The sequence below is a fragment of the Anastrepha ludens genome, chromosome 5 (assembly GCF_028408465.1).
Source record: "Anastrepha ludens isolate Willacy chromosome 5, idAnaLude1.1, whole genome shotgun sequence".
Classification (NCBI taxonomy): domain Eukaryota; kingdom Metazoa; phylum Arthropoda; class Insecta; order Diptera; family Tephritidae; genus Anastrepha; species Anastrepha ludens.
In genome coordinates, this window is record NC_071501.1 from 95,588,916 (window position 1) to 95,608,716 (window position 19,801).

The following is a 19,801-nucleotide window of genomic DNA, read 5'->3' on the forward strand; positions in this document are numbered from 1 at the left end:
ATCAAGCTCAAATGCAGACTTCGAGACCACTGCAGTGTTGTGCAAGCGGAGGTAGCCGCAGTTAAAGAAGCAGTGGATTAGTTAATTACTTCTGTAATTACAGTAAAGGATGTAACTATATACTCCGACACCCAGGCGGCAATTTGGGCCTTGGGCTTGTTGTTTGTGCGTTCGAAATTTGTCGGGCAATGCCTGGTTTCTCTCTCGATTGCATCTCAATACTTCGAAATTAGGCTCATTTGGGTTTCCGCTCGAAGTGGCGTAAAGAGATGCTGCTGAGCTCATGAGCTGGCTAGACAGGGGACCCTGGGAACGTTTTGATCACAAAATAAGACGATTGAGGGTCCCTTGGGAACCTGCAGTCTGCTCCTAGAAAGATGGGCGTCGTGTCAACTCAGGGAGTGCGCAAATGTATGAAGTTGCATGGTCCTTTTGTCCACGGGTAAATCGGTAGCGCTTGAGGGATCTTATAAAGCTAAGAGAATCGCAGCTCTCGTATTTGGTGGGTATCCTTACTGGGCCTTGCCTGTTAGGTGTCCATGCGGCGGGACTTCAGATTGATTCAAGTGCTTACTGCAGAAGCAGTCTGGAGAACGAATTCAATCATCTCAGCACCTTCTACTCAGCTGCTCTGCTCTCGTCGAACAAAGTTTTAGACATCGCGGTTCTCATGTTTTGGCTACACCTGCAGACATTACGAATATCAAAAGTCTGGTGAAATGCATAAGTAGCTTGAAGTGGATGTTACGAACGTAAATAGCATCTGTTGGTCGTCATCCGCTAATCCAAAGCCCTTTCTTCTTTTCCTTCTACCTAGCTGGTTCCTGTGCTTTTCCCTTCCCCCCACTCCCCTCCCACTCTATGGTATCACAACGGACTAATTTTGCATATTTATCCAAGCGGGCCTCTCGCAAGGACAGTCATTCATCCTAACCTAACCTAACCAATTTTTGCACGGACTTTTCAAACAACCCTCGTGTTGTTATTTAAAAATACCATATCGTGCGAGGTATTTACACTTCATTTAGTATGTAAAAATATTAATATGCACCTTTTATATAAAATATTACCATTACAGTTTGCTTCCTCAAATCACTATGTTTACACACATTTACATACGAATGCCAATCTGCAAAATTTACATCAGTAAACAATTATGATTACGCCCCATTTGTGGTTATACAAACACAATCAAACAAAACATTCGCACACATACCACTAAGCAACAACAGAAAATACCACTGATTCAATAAAAGCGTAAGCATATTGCAAAAACAACACCGCACGCATTTTAGTGTACGTATACTAGTATTTTCGTGTAAGTATGTGTGCATGTGTGCGAGTATGTATAAATCAACATCTCATCACAATTGGAAACGTTTTTCAAACGCTATATCAGCTGCATAATCCAGCGTACAAAACAGAACTTTGAGCCTTCATCAGCAGCATTCATGCAACTAATATAACAACCAGTTCACCTATGATTCACCCTTCATCCTTCACCTTTGTCCAACACCCACCCATATCCGCTCATGCACCTTTGTGCCCTAGGAGTCGCATCGATGAGCCTGACACGCTTGACTAGCAGCGCATCATTACTTGCATTTTTCCACCATTGTTACGCCTAAATGTATGCAAAACTTTTATTCTACATCTCGTTGTGTGCGCAGTCGAATAGAACGGAAAATTGCTAATGCAGGCGCAACTTCAGCAGTAAAAGCAAGTAGTGCTAGTATTACATAGATATTTGTATGTTATGTATGTGGTAGTATTTTAGAAGCACAAAGGCATACTTGTAGTCACTTAGGTATATGTAGTGCTAGTGGTAGTGCTGCTACTGCTGCTAGTTTGCTGGTAAATTGTAAAAGAATTTACACGCGTTAGTAGAGTAGAAAAATATGCGTGAATTTCATTTATGAATACGAAATTACTCGTATAGAGGCAGCAAGTGGAAAGTGAGCTGGCGAAAAAAAATGTCAAGCACGTAAAGTTGTGAAAGCGGCAACAGCCAAGTAGTTGAACAAGTGGTTTTCGATGTGCTGAGTGCCTTTGGTTTCTTTCTGTAGTTTTCACTTACTTCGGTTGGTTGGAGCAGTGAAGTCTCGTTTATGCAAAAAAATGCTAAATTATTACTTGAACAATTTTATTATTAGCCTACCTGAAGATGAAAATAACTCATATAATATTGGCCTCTCTCTTTCCTCGGCGGGCTAGGCCTTTGTATTCAAAGGAAACTAAAACGAAAATTAAAACGCTAAAGCAGGATTATTGGAGGCAGAAGCAGGTCAAAATGCATACTAAGCTTTTATGTGCCTCTCTATAAGAGATTTGAGGTATGAGGAGGGTTGATTTTTTTAGTTTTTGCTACATTCTGAACTTTGAACAAAGAAGTGAAAGTTTCAGCTGAAACGCAAATTGGTTGAATTACATTAGCAAAGGCTAATTAAAGCTTAGCCTATTTTAAGCTATGTAAGGTAAGAAGAATTTAGAGTAGTTAGGGTAGGTTATGTAAGATTTTGCATTGTAAGATAAGTTAAGCTTAGGTTAAAAATAAAAAGAGGAGTAAATAATTGGCGCGTACACTTCTGTTAGGTGTTCAGACGATCTCCTCCTCGTATTTGTGGTGAGCTTCTTGCTATTGTCTCAGAAATGAAGGAGACCACAGTTTAAGCCGACTTCGTACGTTAATGGTTAGAAAAAACCTTTTCTCATTTTGCTGTTTCATGCCCGCAAACTCGAAGCTACAGTGCATGGTAGTTACGCATCAATCTACAATCCACCTAAAACCAAGACAGTGGCTGGAAACTTCGTAGCATGACGACAGGACCCTCTGTAGGACTGGAACATATCCATCAGTCATTCTGGCAATTTTTGCGGTTAGCAGTATTTTGGTTTTGGTAAAACTTCGTCAAAATCATAACATCTCAGGAGCTTCAGGGTATTTAATTTTGTTTAGAAGTAGTAGTTTTGATCGGATGACTCTCCTGTTTGCTCCAACATAAACTGAAACGAAAACAAAGAAAACAAGAAACTACTTGTCATGCAGGATTATCCCAGTGCTCCTTATCTGCAACTTCATCACTATTCTATCATCTCTTGGCTGGCAAATGCCAAATGCGTTTCATAACTACAGAAACTTATTGACAAGTTTGGACAATTTATTTATTTCTTATTTAAGTTTTTTTCATTAAAAATGTATTTCATTCTACTACAAAATACAATTTCAAATTTTGTACAAATTAAAAAAGGTCAACAAATTTTCATCACAGTTTATTTTCTCCTATTTTTTTAATTAAAAAAATATAAAGTATGCCTTACGCGTTCATTACGCTTCAAACTATCTGCAAATTTGAAAAAAAAAATTGTTTAATTGTATCAAATTTTCAATCATTGTTTCAGATCTTTAGAAAAATTTGAGTTATGCAGAGTTATAGCCTCTCAAATTTTGGTATAATAAAGTGGAAGTTTGAACTGCCTAAAAATTCAAATTGGTTTTTGACAATTTATTTTCGGCTTCCACATAAGACAAATATCGATCATTCTTTATATAGAGAAAATGCAGAAGAACGCAAGTAAAGAAAATTGTCAAAAATGAATACGATTTTTGAACGACCTCAAATTTTCACTGTCTTATACTAAAATGCAATTGGCTATAAAACTGCATACTTGAAATTTTCTGAAAAAAATTCAATGTTTGATTTAAATTTTTTCTTTTTTTTTTTATTTGTATAAAATTTCAAACTTATTTTAAGGGATTCTCTTCTTCTTAATTGGCGCGACAACCGCTTACGCGATTTTGGCCGAGATTAACAAAGCGCGCCAGTCGTTTCTTTCTCGTGCTAACCGGCGCCAATTGGACACACCAAGTGAAGCCAAGTCCTTCTCCACCTGATCTTTCCAACGCAGAGGAGGCCTTCCTCTTCCTCTGCTATCACCAGCTGGTACCGCATCGAATACTTTCAAAGCCGGAGCGTTTGTATCCATTCGGACGACATGACCCAGCCAATGAAGCCGCTGAATCTTTATTCGCTGCGCTATGTCTATGTCGCCGTAAAGCTCATACAGCTCATCGTTCCATCGTCTGCGATATTCGCCATTGCCAACGTGCAAAGGTCCAAGCGAAAAACAATGAGTTGCTTGCCAGATATTAAGAAATAAAAAGGAAAACGTAAATTTTTCGTATATTTTGTGACTTTCGTCTAAGTAGCTGCCAAAGTATTTAATCCCGTAATTTTCTTTTCAAATTACATTTATTTAAGAAACTGAGAAGCATATTATAGACCACACAAAATGCAAAAAAGACTTAGTTTTGTTGAAAATATTTTCAAAAAACATGAAAAAAAAATAATTTTTCCAACATTTTGCCTCATAAGTACCATACAAATTTTCGAAATCAATTTTTTCAAAAATTGTAATTGTTGCACAGGTCTCTAGCAATAATTTGGCTTTTACAGATTGAAAAAATATCATTAGTCGACGAGTTATAGCCGAAAACCCATATAAACAATATACTGAAAATCGGCATTTGACTGCAAACTTCGAAGGCCGATTAAAAAAAAATTCGAACTAACATAAAAAAACGGCGCGATACGGGTCTTCTAATTTCGCCTCTATTTTCACCCGCCACTCTCAGAATGGACCTAATTTTTGCTCACCTGAATTTGTTCCACAGTGTTATTTAAGGTTTCGTCAATAAAAATAACCATTTTTATTCAAAAATTATCAAAATTAAATAAAATTTAAAACTTAAAAAAAATATATGTATATAAAATTGTTTATGATTTCGTCAATAAAATTTACTATTTATATTAAAAAATTAATATATCAAAATTACATAAAAATTATAAAAAAGTTATATAAAATTGTTTACCGTTTCGTCAATAAAATTAACTATTTTTCATAAAAAAATCATCAAAATCAAATAAAAAAGTAAAAATTATATAAAGTTTTTATGGATTCTTCAACAAAATTAACTATTTTTCATAAAAAAATTATCAAAATTAAATAAAAATTTAAAATTATAAAAATATTATATAAAATTGTTAATGGTTTCGTTAATAAAATTAATTATTTTTCATAAAAAAATTATCAAAATTAAATAAAAATTAAAAATTATAAAAACATCATATAAAATTCTTTATGATTTCGGCAAAAAAATTAACTATTTTTCATAAAAAAATTATCAAAATTAAATAAAAATTAAAAATTATAAAAAAATTTTGTTAAATTGTTTATGGTTTCGTTAATAAAATTAACTATTTTTATTAAAAAATTATCAAATTAAAATAACAATTAAAAATTATAAAAAAAATTTGTTAAATTGTTTATGGTTTCGTTAATAAAATTAACTATTTTTATTAAAAAATTATCAAATTAAAATAACAATTAAAAATTATAAAAAATTATATAAAATTGTATACTAACTACTTTCCATAAAAAAATATGAAAATTAAAAATAGAAAAAAAGTGTATAAAATTCTTAATGGTTTCGACAATAAAATTAACTATTTTTCATAAAAAATTATCAAAATTGAATAAAAAATCAAAACAATTAAAAAACTTGGCAATAAGTCCCTCTGCTACAGTTATGAAACACACTATTCAAATATACTGCCGCGCATGGTTTGTTTATTCTGTTACGCTCCCACACTTATTACCACTACTCTGTCAAGAGACCGACTTACGCTAATTTTAGTAAAACCATCCCCTGCTACTTTGCAAATAATGAAAAATGACAAGCTAACTTCGAATGCTAGCCTCGCATCATCAATCCCATAATCACTCCTTACTGCTAGCCATATGTCATAAATGTCATTGGTCCCATCCTTGGCACCCTCAAAATCTGGCAGCATGGCAAAATAAACAATTGATTTTTCCATTGTGTAGCAGTTTGTTGCGACACTTTCGTTCCTTAATACGATTACAAATTGCGGCTATCGAAGCAGCTTGGCATCCATTTCAGTTAGTCGATCTCTATTTAGGGCGATTTATGCATTAACTTTTTTCCAAAAATATTTCCAATAATAAAAAAGCTTAAAACGAAAATAATAAATAATATAACATATTGGAAAATATGTGCACGCACACTCAACGCACACATGCAACGCGAAAAGGGCACATAAAAAATGTTTAGTGGAATAACAGACTTTGAGTATATGAAAGCGCGTCATTTTGTGTTTTACAGCTGCGCTGCGAGAGTTGGCCATTTATCAAAATCGCCCTTGCTATGCATCCAGCACGTGGTGTCCGGTTGTTGTTTTTTCTCTCTCTTTTTCCATTCGTTGAGTGTATTGCATGTAGTGTAGTTTATGATACATGTGAGCACACATGCAGTTGAATGCGTGTAAGCGTGCCACTTTGTATGGCATATGTACATATAAATGTGTGTGCGTGTGTGTTGTGCAAGCGCACGTTTCAGTTTGATGTAGCTATTGTAACAAATTCAATAATTTTCGTGACTGACAGGCAGGACAAGGCATTTTGGCCATGAAGTTCCTACTTTCATCAGAATTCTTAAAAATTCATATAAGTTTTTGATTTTGGGTGAAAGGGTAAGTGCAAATTTTTCCATTAATCGCAAGCGTTGCTTACCCTGAAATTGGAATTTGAAAAGGGCGAGCCAAGAAGCACCGAGAGATTCGTAACTCCTAAAATACTCAGACTAAAACGAACTGCATTCAAACCTCTGGAAAGTAAAAGGGTAGGTAGCCAAGGAGGAAAGGAGAGAAGTAACAGAGAGAAAGAGATAGGATAGAATGGAGGCAGAGACAGAGACTGAGATTGAGACTGAGACACAGGCAGGATCGAATGGAGACAGAGAGAAAGAGATAGGATAGAATGGAGACAGAGACAGAGACTGAGACTGAGACTGAGACTGAGGCAGAGACAGAGACAGAGACAGAGACAGAGACAGAGACAGAGACAGAGACAGAGGCAGGATAGAATGGAGACAGAGAGACAGAGACAGAGACAGAGGCAGGATAGAATGGAGACAGAGACAGAGATTGAGACTGAGGCAGAGGCAGAGACAGAGACAGATGCAGAGACAGAGACAGAGACAGAGACAGAGGCAGGATAGAATGGAGACAGAGAGAAAGAGATAGGATAGAATGGAGACAGAGACAGAGGCAGGATAGAATGGAGACAGAGAGAAAGAGATAGGATAGAATGGAGACAGAGACAGAGACTGAGACTGAGACAGAATGGAGACAGAGACAGAGACAGAGACTGAGACTGAGACTGAGGCAGAGACAGAGACAGAGGCAGAGGCAGAGGCAGAGGCAGAGGCAGAGGCAGAGGCAGAGGCAGAGGCAGAGACAGAGACAGAGACAGAGACAGAGACAGAGACAGAGACAGAGACAGAGACAGAGACAGAGACAGAGATAGAGATAGAGATAGAGACAGAGACAGAGACAGAGACAGAGACAGAGAGAGAGACAGAGACAAAGACAAAGACTGAGAATGAGACTGAGACTGAGACTGAGACTGAGACTGAGACAGAGACTGAGACAGAGACAGAGACAGAGACAGAGACAGAGACAGAGATAGAGACAGAGACAGAGACAGAGACAGAGACAGAGACAGAGATAGAGACAGAGACAGAGACAGAGACAGAGACAGAGACAGAGACAGAGACAGAGACAGAGACAGAGACAGAGATAGAGATAGAGATAGAGATAGAGACAGAGACAGAGACAGAGAGAGAGACAGAGACAGAGACAGAGACAGAGACAGAGACAGAGACAGAGACAGAGACAGAGACAGAGACAGAGACAGAGACAGAGACAGAGACAGAGACAGAGACAGAGACAGAGACAAAGACAAAGACTGAGACTAAGACTGAGACTGAGACTGAGACTTAGACTGAGACTGAGACTGAGACTGAGACTGAGACTGAGACTGAGACTGAGACTGAGACTGAGACTGAGACTGAGACTGAGACTGAGACTGAGACAGAGACAGAGACAGAGACAGAGTTTTAGAAGAAATTTCAACAGTTTTCTGTTCGGACTTGTCACAAAACACTTTGCAGCTCTATCGCGTCTTAGACTGGATTATTGCTCTTTATGTAAATTGCATACATAATCGCTGATCCAATTCATGTAGCCTGTAGAACTAATTCCGATTATTCCCTGGTCCCTGTGGGGTAATCGCTAATCCGCAGTTGGCCAATTCATCAGCAATTTAATTTCCTTGTGCACCGCGGTGTCTTGAAATCCAGATAAGTAGAAGCTTATTCCATCTTTCAACAGAATTAAGCTTCTTCTTACATCCAGGGTCTTCAGTGCAGCTTGACTGTTACTAAAGACTCCAATCTGTTTCCCGATCTATCTCCTCTCAAACACTTATCGTAAACACATAAATGAAACGCAAATTATAAACTTTTTTAATTCTAATTCTATTATAGATGTTAGCTTTAATTTTCTATGTAAAATGCCACTTTTTTATCGACATTGCAAATGTAAACCGCACTGGATATTCCAACTCTTTCAAAATTGTGGCTTCGGTAATGTTGTTGATAAATTTGTTCAGCGCAAGCCGAGCGCCATTTCAAAAACGTGACAGGTTTATATTTCGCAATTCAATGATTGCCGATCCGACTTTTAGTTGAAGTTTATGAGATGCCAATTAAGACTTCTTTGGATAGAGGACCACACACTTATTTTTAAACCTTAACGTCTTGCAAAGGGGGCACATGACATTCATTAATCCAATAGCAGTAATGATTTTTTATTTACTGTTAATAGTTTTCCGATAGGTGGCAACCCTACATAGAATGATACATTTTTTTATACACATTTTCTTTGAGGGTAGCGTTATTTTATTGTATACCTTAGTACATTTACATTTGATTTTTGTATTTTTTTGCAATAGGTGGCAACCCTACTTAATTTTAAAAACAATTTGTTTAAATATTTCCATACTTTCCTTGAGCAATACCGCCAAAAATAAAAATTAAAATTTTTTCTCGATATTTCAAAAATATGGCAACACCGTTCTCTAACTTTCCACAGCCATAAATAAACAAAATAGAAGAAAGTGATTGACTACAAACCCTACGTAGAACGATACATTTTTTAATACACGTTATGTGTGAGGGTAGTGTTGTTATATTGTATACCTTTGCATATTTAAATTTGATTTTTGTATAGGGTTTTTCAGTAAGAGCGCTTCAACAATTTTTTCGAATAAAACACAAACGGTTTGTCTTTTTTAACTAATTTTTTTATCGGGTTTATCGAGTTTGAACATATACATTTAAGTATGAAATTCGATTTCTTTTGCATGACCACCGCGTGCACGTTTTACGAAGTTCAATCGTTGAACCCAATTTTCGACCACTCTTTTGCATAAATCGGCCGAAATTCCAGCAATTTCGCGTTCAATATTGACCAATGACTTCACATAACCCCAAAACGGGACGGCTTGTTAAATGGATCGTAAAATGGCCCTAATGCTCTTAAAGTAGCAGCAACAGAACGATTATTTTCATACAAAATTTGCACGATTTGCAATCGTTGCTCAAGTGTGTAGCGTTCCATAATGAAATGTATACTAATGAAGTTTACAAATGACAAGCGAAAAATAAAAAATATTGCGTCGTTCGCCCTCCCTATCGGAAAAAAGTTGAAGCGCACCTATTGAACAACCCTATATTTTCTCAATAGGTGGAAACCGTACCTAATTTAATTAAAAAACCATTTTACTAAATATTTCCATTTTTCTTTGAGCAATATCGACAAAAATTGAAATTAAAATTTTTCAAAGATGTGGCAACACCCTTTTTAAACCTTCCACAGCCAGAAAGAAGCAAAATATAAGAAAGATTAATGAATTCGGAACAGCATTTAAGGAATATTTTGTTGTACAAATGATTGAAAAAACATGCTGAATTAAAAGAAAAAAATATTTAGATAAATTTTATTGTTTTATGAAAAAAATGTGTCGTCTTTTCCAATCACCCTGCACCAGAAATAATCAAAATTTTAGCTTGGACAGTTCTTTTCCTCTTTTACCATTGTTGTTGTTGTTGTTGTAGTAGTTGAGTATTCCTGCTAAAATTTTCGCAATTAGCGACTAGCGCCGTTTTACAGTGGTAGTGATGATGTCTTGTTTTTTTTTTTTCTTTTTAAGTCAGATCCATTTCGTGAGATCTATGTAGGTATAACAGCAAACTTTGTACATCTCCGTCTGAGATCTCATTAATTTGCTGTAAGAAGTGCTTGCCGAAAGAGCGAAGTCTTGCTCTACCTAGACCTAGACATTCGCATAGATTGTGGAAGAGACTTTCTTTCACCTCTTCCGCTTCACAGCTTTTGCAGATGGGATTGAAAGGGGGTTAAGTCTGGCTGCGTGATCTCTACTTTCCAGTGACCTGTAAGGGTTGCGGTTAATGTAATGTATCGGCCGAAGATTTTGTCCATGCTCCGTTGGCTTTCCTCAAAATAGAAGGATAGGAGTGTTCTTTGGATAAAAGCTTACTCAGTATGGCCGTATCTTTGATCGATTCTATGGAACTACAGAAATCTTTCCAAGCTTCTGCCTGAGCTTCTCTGATTGCTTTCTTGTATTCCCTAAGACAGTCTTTGTAAGGTTTAAAGTACTTATATTTATAGCAGATGTTGTCATTTTCCTAAGCTGACTTAAATCTTCATTCCACCAGGCGAGATAAGTGGTTTTGCCGTACGTGACAGGACATGAAGCTTCAAGTCCTTTCGTCAACGAAACTTCGAAAGCTCTTACTTTCTTATCTAAGCCTCTACTTGAAGTTATGGTTTTATTGAAGTGTTGAAGTTTAGACCTGTCTACCTTATTGATTGTGTACCAGTTTACCATTACTTTTTTTATCATTTACAGGATTTGATTGAAAAGTAATGAGTTTTATTAAACCTTTTGACTTATACAACTAATACTCTTCAAAGTAGGACCCTTGAACGTCAATTCACCGCTGGTAGCGGTCCTTCCACTGCAGGAAACATTTTTTAAACTCATCCGCCGGAATCGAATTCGGTTGTCACAGTTTCTTGGATCGCCTCGATGGAATCGAAACGCCTCCCCTTCAGCTTTATTTTCAGGCGCGGAAGCAAGAAGAAGTCCGGAGGGGACAGGTCTGGGCTGTAGCGAGGGTGGGGAAGCACCGGAACCCCCCCAGAGGAGCAGAGGAAGGCGGTGTGCGCCGGCGCATTGTCGTGATGAAGGGTCCAATTGTTGACGAGGTCGGGCCGAACCCGGGCGACGCGGTTTTTCTGCCGAAGGAGCACTTCTTTGTAAAATGTCGCGTTTACAGTGCTTCCTGGAGGTACAAACTGTTTAGCTTTACGCAAAATTTGATCGCGTAACGTTGCTCCAACGATCACTGCATTTTCGCCACTGCAAAATCCTAACACACTTTTAAAACAGCTTTCACGCGCGGAGCCATGTAGACTGCACCGCTGTTGCCAGCGAACTGGGACCGGTTTCTAGTGGAAGGGAAGGTCCAACGATCATTTTCCCCCACCAGCCGATTCGGTTGATCGCTTGGCAGACTCTCCGCGCGGGAAGGCTCATTACTTTTCAATCAAACCCTGTACACTTACACTTACCATTACTTTCACACTTGTATCCTATATAATAGTCCTCACTAATAATGGCAGTACCTTAGCATAACGGTTCCAAAGGTAAAAAGTAAGAAATTTTTAATTTGTATTGGAGGCGTTAGGCCGCATCTTTATTAAACGCTTTGAAGTTTTGCTGTTGGTGAACAATCCTAACGTTCTCCGTCATCATATTTGTACATTACATACCTAGGGGAGTGCGGTTATTGTGTCCGGAGTAAAGTGTATAACTTTATTTAAGAATTTTTACTAATAGTTCTCTGAAATTTCACATGGAATTTTTCTTGAACAAAAAGATATTTTCTCCAGACCTTGTTAGTAATAAATTGTTTAATTTTTCATTTCATATTATTAAAGAAAAAATACCTATATTAATTAATACCTAATTAATGAAAAAACAAAAGTTTTCGTTTAACCTCAGATTGATTAACAATCAAGTTATAAAATAAATACGACACCAAAAATGGCGTACATTGCTCTCGTTCATCAACATTTCTCAGACTAAATATCGCTTGAGTATTTTACTTACGTTTTAGTACATCACTTCGAGTTTAACATTTTTTCCCATCAAAGTGTATGTACTCATAAAATATGCAGATGCACACAAATTCCAAACCACCGTCCAACAAGCACGTATCCACCGAAGGACTCAATGGGAAATATCGCAGTGATTGGCTGCCTTCGCAAAAAAGTGATTGACTTCGTTCCAGCTACTGCATGCATACAAAGACATTCCACCACGAAATCGAAGTCAGGACATAAAAAGTGATACCGAGAATCGATTTTGTATCAAAATGAGGTAACATCTGCGTCCAACGAGATCAACAGATGCACTTCATGCAGGATGCCACTGATTTATTGCCAGCACACGCGCCAACAGGCGTCTAACGAGTAAACAGCCATACAAACAAACTTCCAACTACGAACACACACACACACACATGCCTACACAAATGTTCTTTCGTTTGTCTATTGTACCCTACTCCACTGGCTCCCATTCCAACCCGAAAATTCAACGCTGCCCACAGCTTAGAGCCACAAACGACACCAACAAGGCAAGCCTCTGGCATAATTGTTGTTGTAGCAAAAATTGCTGGCACTTTTTTCGCTGATGCTTGTCTCCAATGATTCAACGGTAACGATAAAAAATCTCCACCACATGCTGCAGTTCATGGAAAACAGCTGCTACGCGTGGCCTTGCACACAGTTACAGCAGGTCCTTCAAGCAGCGTTGTTGAAATATTTGTTGCATTCACATTTTTAAGTTGGTCACTTTGTCAGCGAGAGGATGAAGTGGTGTTTTTTATACTGTGGGGTTTCAAATACAAATGTGCAATACATATTAGAGCACGCGTACAATTGTGAGTAGAAGATGGCTTGTGCTTGTATAGCTAAATTTATTCCTGCAATCGAGTGAGGTATTTCAGCCAGGTGCAACTCAGGTACAATGGCAATACGTTGCAAGGTATACCACTTGGGTGCGTATGTTTTTTAAGGTATATTTGTATGTAGTTGAGAACATGACATAGTGAGACTAATTCTAAATTACAACTATTTCTTCTTCGACCTATGATAACTAGTCCGAAAGTGGTTACTTTTGAACTAGTTTAAAAAATCCCAATTTGCACCTACTCTGAGTAAATTATTCGTCTGGCAAAAAAGTTCAACAACAAATTCTTAAAATATAGGCTTAAATTTGAATATCTCGTGCAATACACATCTCCTCTGCGAAAATTATAAATTGTTGAAATGTGGCATTTTTTAGTTTGAAACACCGCACAGCCTTAAAATGTGAATAAAAGTTATAAATATTGGTCGTATTTCTCTTTTTTTAACAAAAACTTTTTTCCAATTCACAACATTTTGTTCAAAAAGTTACTGAAAGAACAGCTGGGAAAGAACGAAAATTTCGTAGTTTAAAAATCGGCATCGCCCTAATCGACCAACCAATAAAAAAGTTTGGTAAAATGAAAAAGGGTAAAAAGTTTGAAATTTTGATGAAAATTTATTTGTTGTTTTTTTTTTTTAAGGCGGGAGCCTGCTTTAGAGGCTTCAAAAAATCGATGTTTTTCCATAAATGTCTTCCCAAACTATCCAAGAATGTGTCCTCAAAATTTCAGAAGCAAATTCAAAATATTTTCGGAGTTACAGAAGAAATTGTGAGCAAGGCATATGAATGGCCGGATCGCTCGAAGTGCGATTTCTCGGTTTTTTATTTTTACGATTTTTCCTAACTGGCGGGAAAGATAGGGAAGAAGTTAAGCGTCCTATAGAAACGAGATAACATTGATTGTATTCGGAATTAAATTCTCTTCTAGTTGAACCTAAAAAACCTTAAGAAAGTTATGATTAACCCACTTTTCAAACAATCTAAAGTGGATTTGTCTTTCCAAAAAAATGTTTTTTTTTTTTCAATTAGCGAAAAATTGTTGAATTTCACACTTTTTGTTTAATTTTCTTGGTTTAACTAGAAGCTATCCTATACTAAAATAAAAATTTGTTTGGCTTTTTGGTTTCAGATCAAAATTGCGACCTTCATCTTTCCCGCCGCACGACACATGCACACTCGAGGCGCCTCGGCAAAATGCTTGTACCAGGCATAATATGACATATATTTTAATGAAAAAATTGTAAAAGACTGTCGAAATATATAACAATAAAACCTGAAAGTTTCGTTTCAATCGAATTGTTCTTTCCTTCCCAAAAAAATCCACGAAAAAATCGATTTTTGAAGCCTCTAAAGCAGGCTCCCCCAACATCAACACGCACACCACAAATAGGAGGAGGAGCTCGGCCAAGCACCTAACAGAAGTGTACGCGCCAATTATTATTTTTTTTTTTTTTAATAAGTGGTAAAATCTGTCAATAAGTCCCTGGTATATAGATATCCAACGAAATGTGTATTATGTTCAGTTTTTTAAGACACCTCTCATGACACAATTAAGCACTTCACCTGCCCCTAAAGTCAACTCATTCAACACCTCCTTCCCTTAGATTCCACCTTTTCTAAACACCTCTTTTCTGTAAGATTCTATAAGATATCATCAGCGATGGCAACAGATGCGTTTCAGGAGTTATGCAGGATTTCGATAAGCTGCTGCAATAACATCAAAAACAACAACAGCAACAACAAAAACAATTGAAACGGCTACAATCATTCAATAAAAAGGGCAGCGTAGTTCATCATTACATCAACGTGTGACCACAAAAGGCGGGTTCCAATGGGATGGATGGATTTGACAGACAGATTTGGCGAACATTTTAACGATGTACATTTCATTTATAAGAGCACGCATCATTTTTTTTCAATTATGTCAATACTCTTAATTCTAGTTATGTAAAATGTCGGAAGCTTTGTGCAGTTAAGTACTGCTTTTGCACTTTAGAAGAAGCAAATATTAACACTTCTTAAAAACTACCTGATTTTGTTATAAAGGGTGGTTAAGTTCCAAAGGCCGGTATTGATTTTGAATAAAATACATTTTTTTAAGAAATTATTGTCATTTCTCTTTATTATGATAATATCGATATGGCTCAATTACGTACGGAACAAAATATTGGCCAAATAGCCCCCGAGGACTCAGCGGCACACCTGCATCCAATGGTCCAAATTTTCGATGGCACTGAGACATAATTGAGTTGAATTCACCCCAAAGAAAAAAGTCCAACGGTGTCGTTGACGTTTAGGTGTGGTTCACATTCAACATCGGCTCTTGAAATTTAACCACCTTTGATAAAAAAAAAAAATATAAGCCCAAAGTCACTAGAAGTGCACCATTCTAAAAGCAGTGAACATTCCTAAAGGGTATCTACAAATCCAAACATATTTACATATATACCTCAGCTCAGAACTCTCAGAACTGCATTCGGGTACATACTGCATATGTCAATTGTAAGCACACCCGCTAACTGGCAGCGATTGGATCAGTGCAGTGACGAAAAAGTGGCGGACACTCCGAAAGCTAGCGCTTAAAACTCATGCATATTTACTTGTGTGTGTGTGTGTGTATACTGCTCCCAATTTTTTCCATGTTTTTTAGCAGTTATTGCGTTGCATGTGTTTCAGTTGAATGTTGGGAGACGCTGAAATTGGTTATGGTGACTTGGCAGAATAAAAGATGCTACAAAATGTTACCAAAATAGTATGAATATAAATGAATACGTCTAGATAGATATGTAAATACATACATACATGGATACAAACGTATCTGATTAGAGAGAAATCTAAGTAAAATTTATGAAGTTGTTCCTTTCCTTTAAATCTGGGCAAATTCAAACATTATAGTTGACATAGTATCTTATTAAATATAATAATTTATCTAAATAAACGAATTTGCTTGTATTTAATCTAATTAGAATCTTAAATCAATTTAAATAATCTTCAATAATTTAATTAAAATGTATACTAAATTTAATCAAAATTCTATTAGTAATATTGCATCACTTCCACACATTGAATGTTTTATGATGTAATTGGACTGTTTTATCCACGGTAAAGTCAATAAACAAGACAAAACGAAAAGAGCTTTGTTCTTATAACTTCGAGTTTATTTATTCAAACTAATCCCCTCTGGCCTCGAGACATTGTTTTGCGCGATCTAAAAGCTTTACTAAAGAGTGTTTCAGGTCATTGACCAGAATGTCCTTCAGGATGTCGGTACAACCCTTTTGGATGACCTCTATGGACGCAAACCGTATTCCTTTCAGGGCAAAATGCAACTTTCCGAATAAGTAGAAGTCAAATGGAGCCATATCAGGCGAATACGGTGAACGATTGATGGTTAAAATGCAATTTCTAGTCAAAAAATCAGTCACAAGAGTGGATTGATGAGAGTGTATCATCATGCAATAAGCGCCAGCTTCTTCCTTCGCGGTAATTAAGGGGTAACACCACTGTACGCGCGTAAAATAAACACGATTTTTAAAGAATTTTTTTTGTATAGAAGGAAAGGGAAAACAATCACTCTGATTTGGGAAGTTATTACTTATATACTAAAATACAAAACTACAAAGTTTGATCGAAAAATTTTACAAAATGTCGGCATTGGAGACATTTTTGTAATGTGGTTTCTCTTGAAGGAGCTCCGCGGCACGCAGCACAGAGGGTGCAAATTTTAATATGGAACAAAGAAACATTTTTTTTTCTTAATCTAGATAAGAATAGCTAGAGAAACACGTAGGGGATTTAAAAAATATTAATTTTTGTGGAATTAGCAAGCATTTGAAAGAAAAAACTCTATTTTGGACTAAAAAAACGGCACTTAAATAATTATAACAATCGTTTAAATTAATCTATCGAAAATCTCTTAAGAAGGTTATTATATAGGCGTAGTGAAAAACCTGATTCAAAATATTTAAAATTGTTTGAGTTATGCTGCGTGCCAATTTCAGAAAACGTGTTTTGAGAAAAACGCGTTTAGAGTTTGGAATTGTGTAATACATACGAAAAAATTAAAAATGTTATTATTAAAAATTTTTTACCATTAATCTGCGATTCCAGCACCTTAAAAAAGTCCTTCTGTATTAATACAATATATTCTTCTTCTTTTTCTTTTCTGGACGATTGAAGGTTGGAACGTGCCTCATTTGCTCTATCTGCCAGAGATGCTCAGCGTGCTGCATGCGCTTAGCATCGCTTTCAAGACAAAAATTGTAGGACTGTAACCCAATTTCCATTTCTAAAACCTTCATAATTCGTAATATATTTTGGAGTCCATCATTGAAATTGCATACGGCTATATCCGTTGCAATATTTAAGACTTTTTTGCCACTAGAATAAGCTTTTGGAGCTAAACTCCAGCTACGTTAAAGCTTTTATTACTATTTTGCGTAAATCCTCCTAAGCCGTAGTTGTACTAACGTGAGTTGCTAAAATGTACTAAAGAATTCCTAACTATATAGGTTTTTAACAACATTTGTAAACTAAAAATTAAAATTACATTTGTTTACTATTAGGTTATTACCATTAGAATGTTAGTCATAAGGCTATAACCGCCCAGGAGATAATTCACTGCGAGAAGTCGTTAAGTAGCAGTCAATAACTCTTGGTTAAAAGCTTAAAATATTTATAAAATAAACTTCGGTAACGTATAAAACTTTTTGTTCTGTATTTTAAAAGGTTCAAAGAAATTTGTAAGCTTATAAAAAAAAATTATTTTCTGAAATTTCTACAGTGGTGTTACCCCTTAAGGCGAATTCGACGAATTCGATGCAACAAATGCTTCAAAACGCCAAGATAGAAAACTGCATTGAATGTTTGGCCCATTGGCACGAACTTCTTGTGGACAATTCCCTTGAAATCGTAAAAACAAATGAGTATCGACTTGATTTCTGACTTCTTCAAACGAGATTTTGTAGGTGGTGGCTTGTCTGGGGCCTTCCATTCGCCACTTTGACGCTTAGTTTCAGGTTCATGTTGGAAACAGTACGTCTCATCACCAGTTACAATGTTGTGAAGAAAATTCCTGTCTTTTCTCGCTTCTTTAATGAGGTCTTTCGAATGTTGAGTTCTGAGCAATTTTTGGTCCTCAGTTAACTTGTGCGGAATGAAACGTGCACAGACCTTTCGCAAGCCCAAATGATTAGTTAAAATGCGATAAATCGATGTTTTGAAGATATTCAACTCCGATACCATAAATTTCAACAACGATTTCGGTTCATTTTTTATAAATTTATGAACAATTTCGATGGAGTTTTCGGTGATAACTCATTTTGGGCGCATACGGGCCACATGTTCATTGTCATTTACGTCCTCACAACCATCTCTGAAATGTGTAAACGACTCATGAACTCTGGCACGAGATCACCACAAGCTTTTTTCATCAATTGAAATGTGTCGGTAAACGTTTTACCGATTTCAAAACAAAATTTGATATTAGCTCTTTGTTCGAAATTCATTTTTGTACCGATGACACAAACATACTGACACTTTAGACGCAATAACTTCGCTTCCATTGAACCGAATGTCACCAAGCTTTCACTGGAAGTCAACTAGGGATGTAACTTCCAACGGACTAACTCAGTAAAAAGATGGCACCATCAAGAACATTTTTATGCCACCAGTCTTGTTTATTTTGGACTTCACCTTGTATTCAGGCAAATAATAGATTTAGAACCTTTTTTAATCTCATAGCAAAATTTTTTTAGAAGAAAACGAATAAACGTATTTTGACTTCGATCGATTCTAGTCTCATAAAGTATTTGTTCCTTACAACCGAATTATTAATGTGAAAAATGCTTCAAAAATAGCTCGAGATGGAAGTCAATATAGGCAGTTGAAAGCAGGGCATCGTTTAGAATTTAGTCTAAAGCCTCCATGCTAGTCTAGGCACTTTTGGCAGGAATGATAGATTACCACGTTTGGCCAACCGAAGCGAAATTATGAGAATAGCTTTGGCTGCCACGTCATTGGTTGGTTGGTTAAAGTGGTGATTCGTCCAGAATTCATCCATTAGACAACAGAATTCTACCCACTTATTTCACACAGATTCGCACGCTCGTCCAATCAGTCATTGTTCAGATGGCAACGAAGTAACAAAAGCGGGGACTGTGTTGGTTTTTTTCGTATATCTTCTTTCAGTTTTTTTGTAGACAAATAGCTGTTACGACCCCAGTTTCATCAACCAATCAGCTGATGCGATCAAAATCAGTGAGATTCGGTTAACGGCCTTCTGTTGGCCACACCTTTGGATTCTGTACATCATGCACTTTTAGCTTTGATTCCTTTTTTATTCCTTGTTCACTCCTCGCATAGGGCCTCGACAAGAAATTTGCCTTGCGTTGGTTACGTTAATCTATTTGATTTTTGACAGGGTAGGTGATTAGCCTGCCGCTACCAGTCGTAAACTTAGGAACAACGCCTTCTTACTGCTTGGAGCGCCCTCTGTGTTTTACATTTCTCTGCCAGAAGGATCGCACAGATTGTTGAGGACTTCGCTAAAGTTGATGTGTCTGCGCTATGATTCACAGTATCAACAAAATTTTGGCATCTACGAATTATTCGAATCATGCCGAGGCAGCCAACGTTCACTACACCTTGAACATTGAAAAGGGAGCTAACGCTCAAACTCATACTTGGGTGAGGATAAGATGACAGCCGAACGATGAACGACTGAATTACGTTTATGTTAATCTTCAATCGATATTCGAACCTACTATATCCGCAAGTGTAGCAAAAAACTGAGAGGTGAGAGATCTAAAACTCAGCC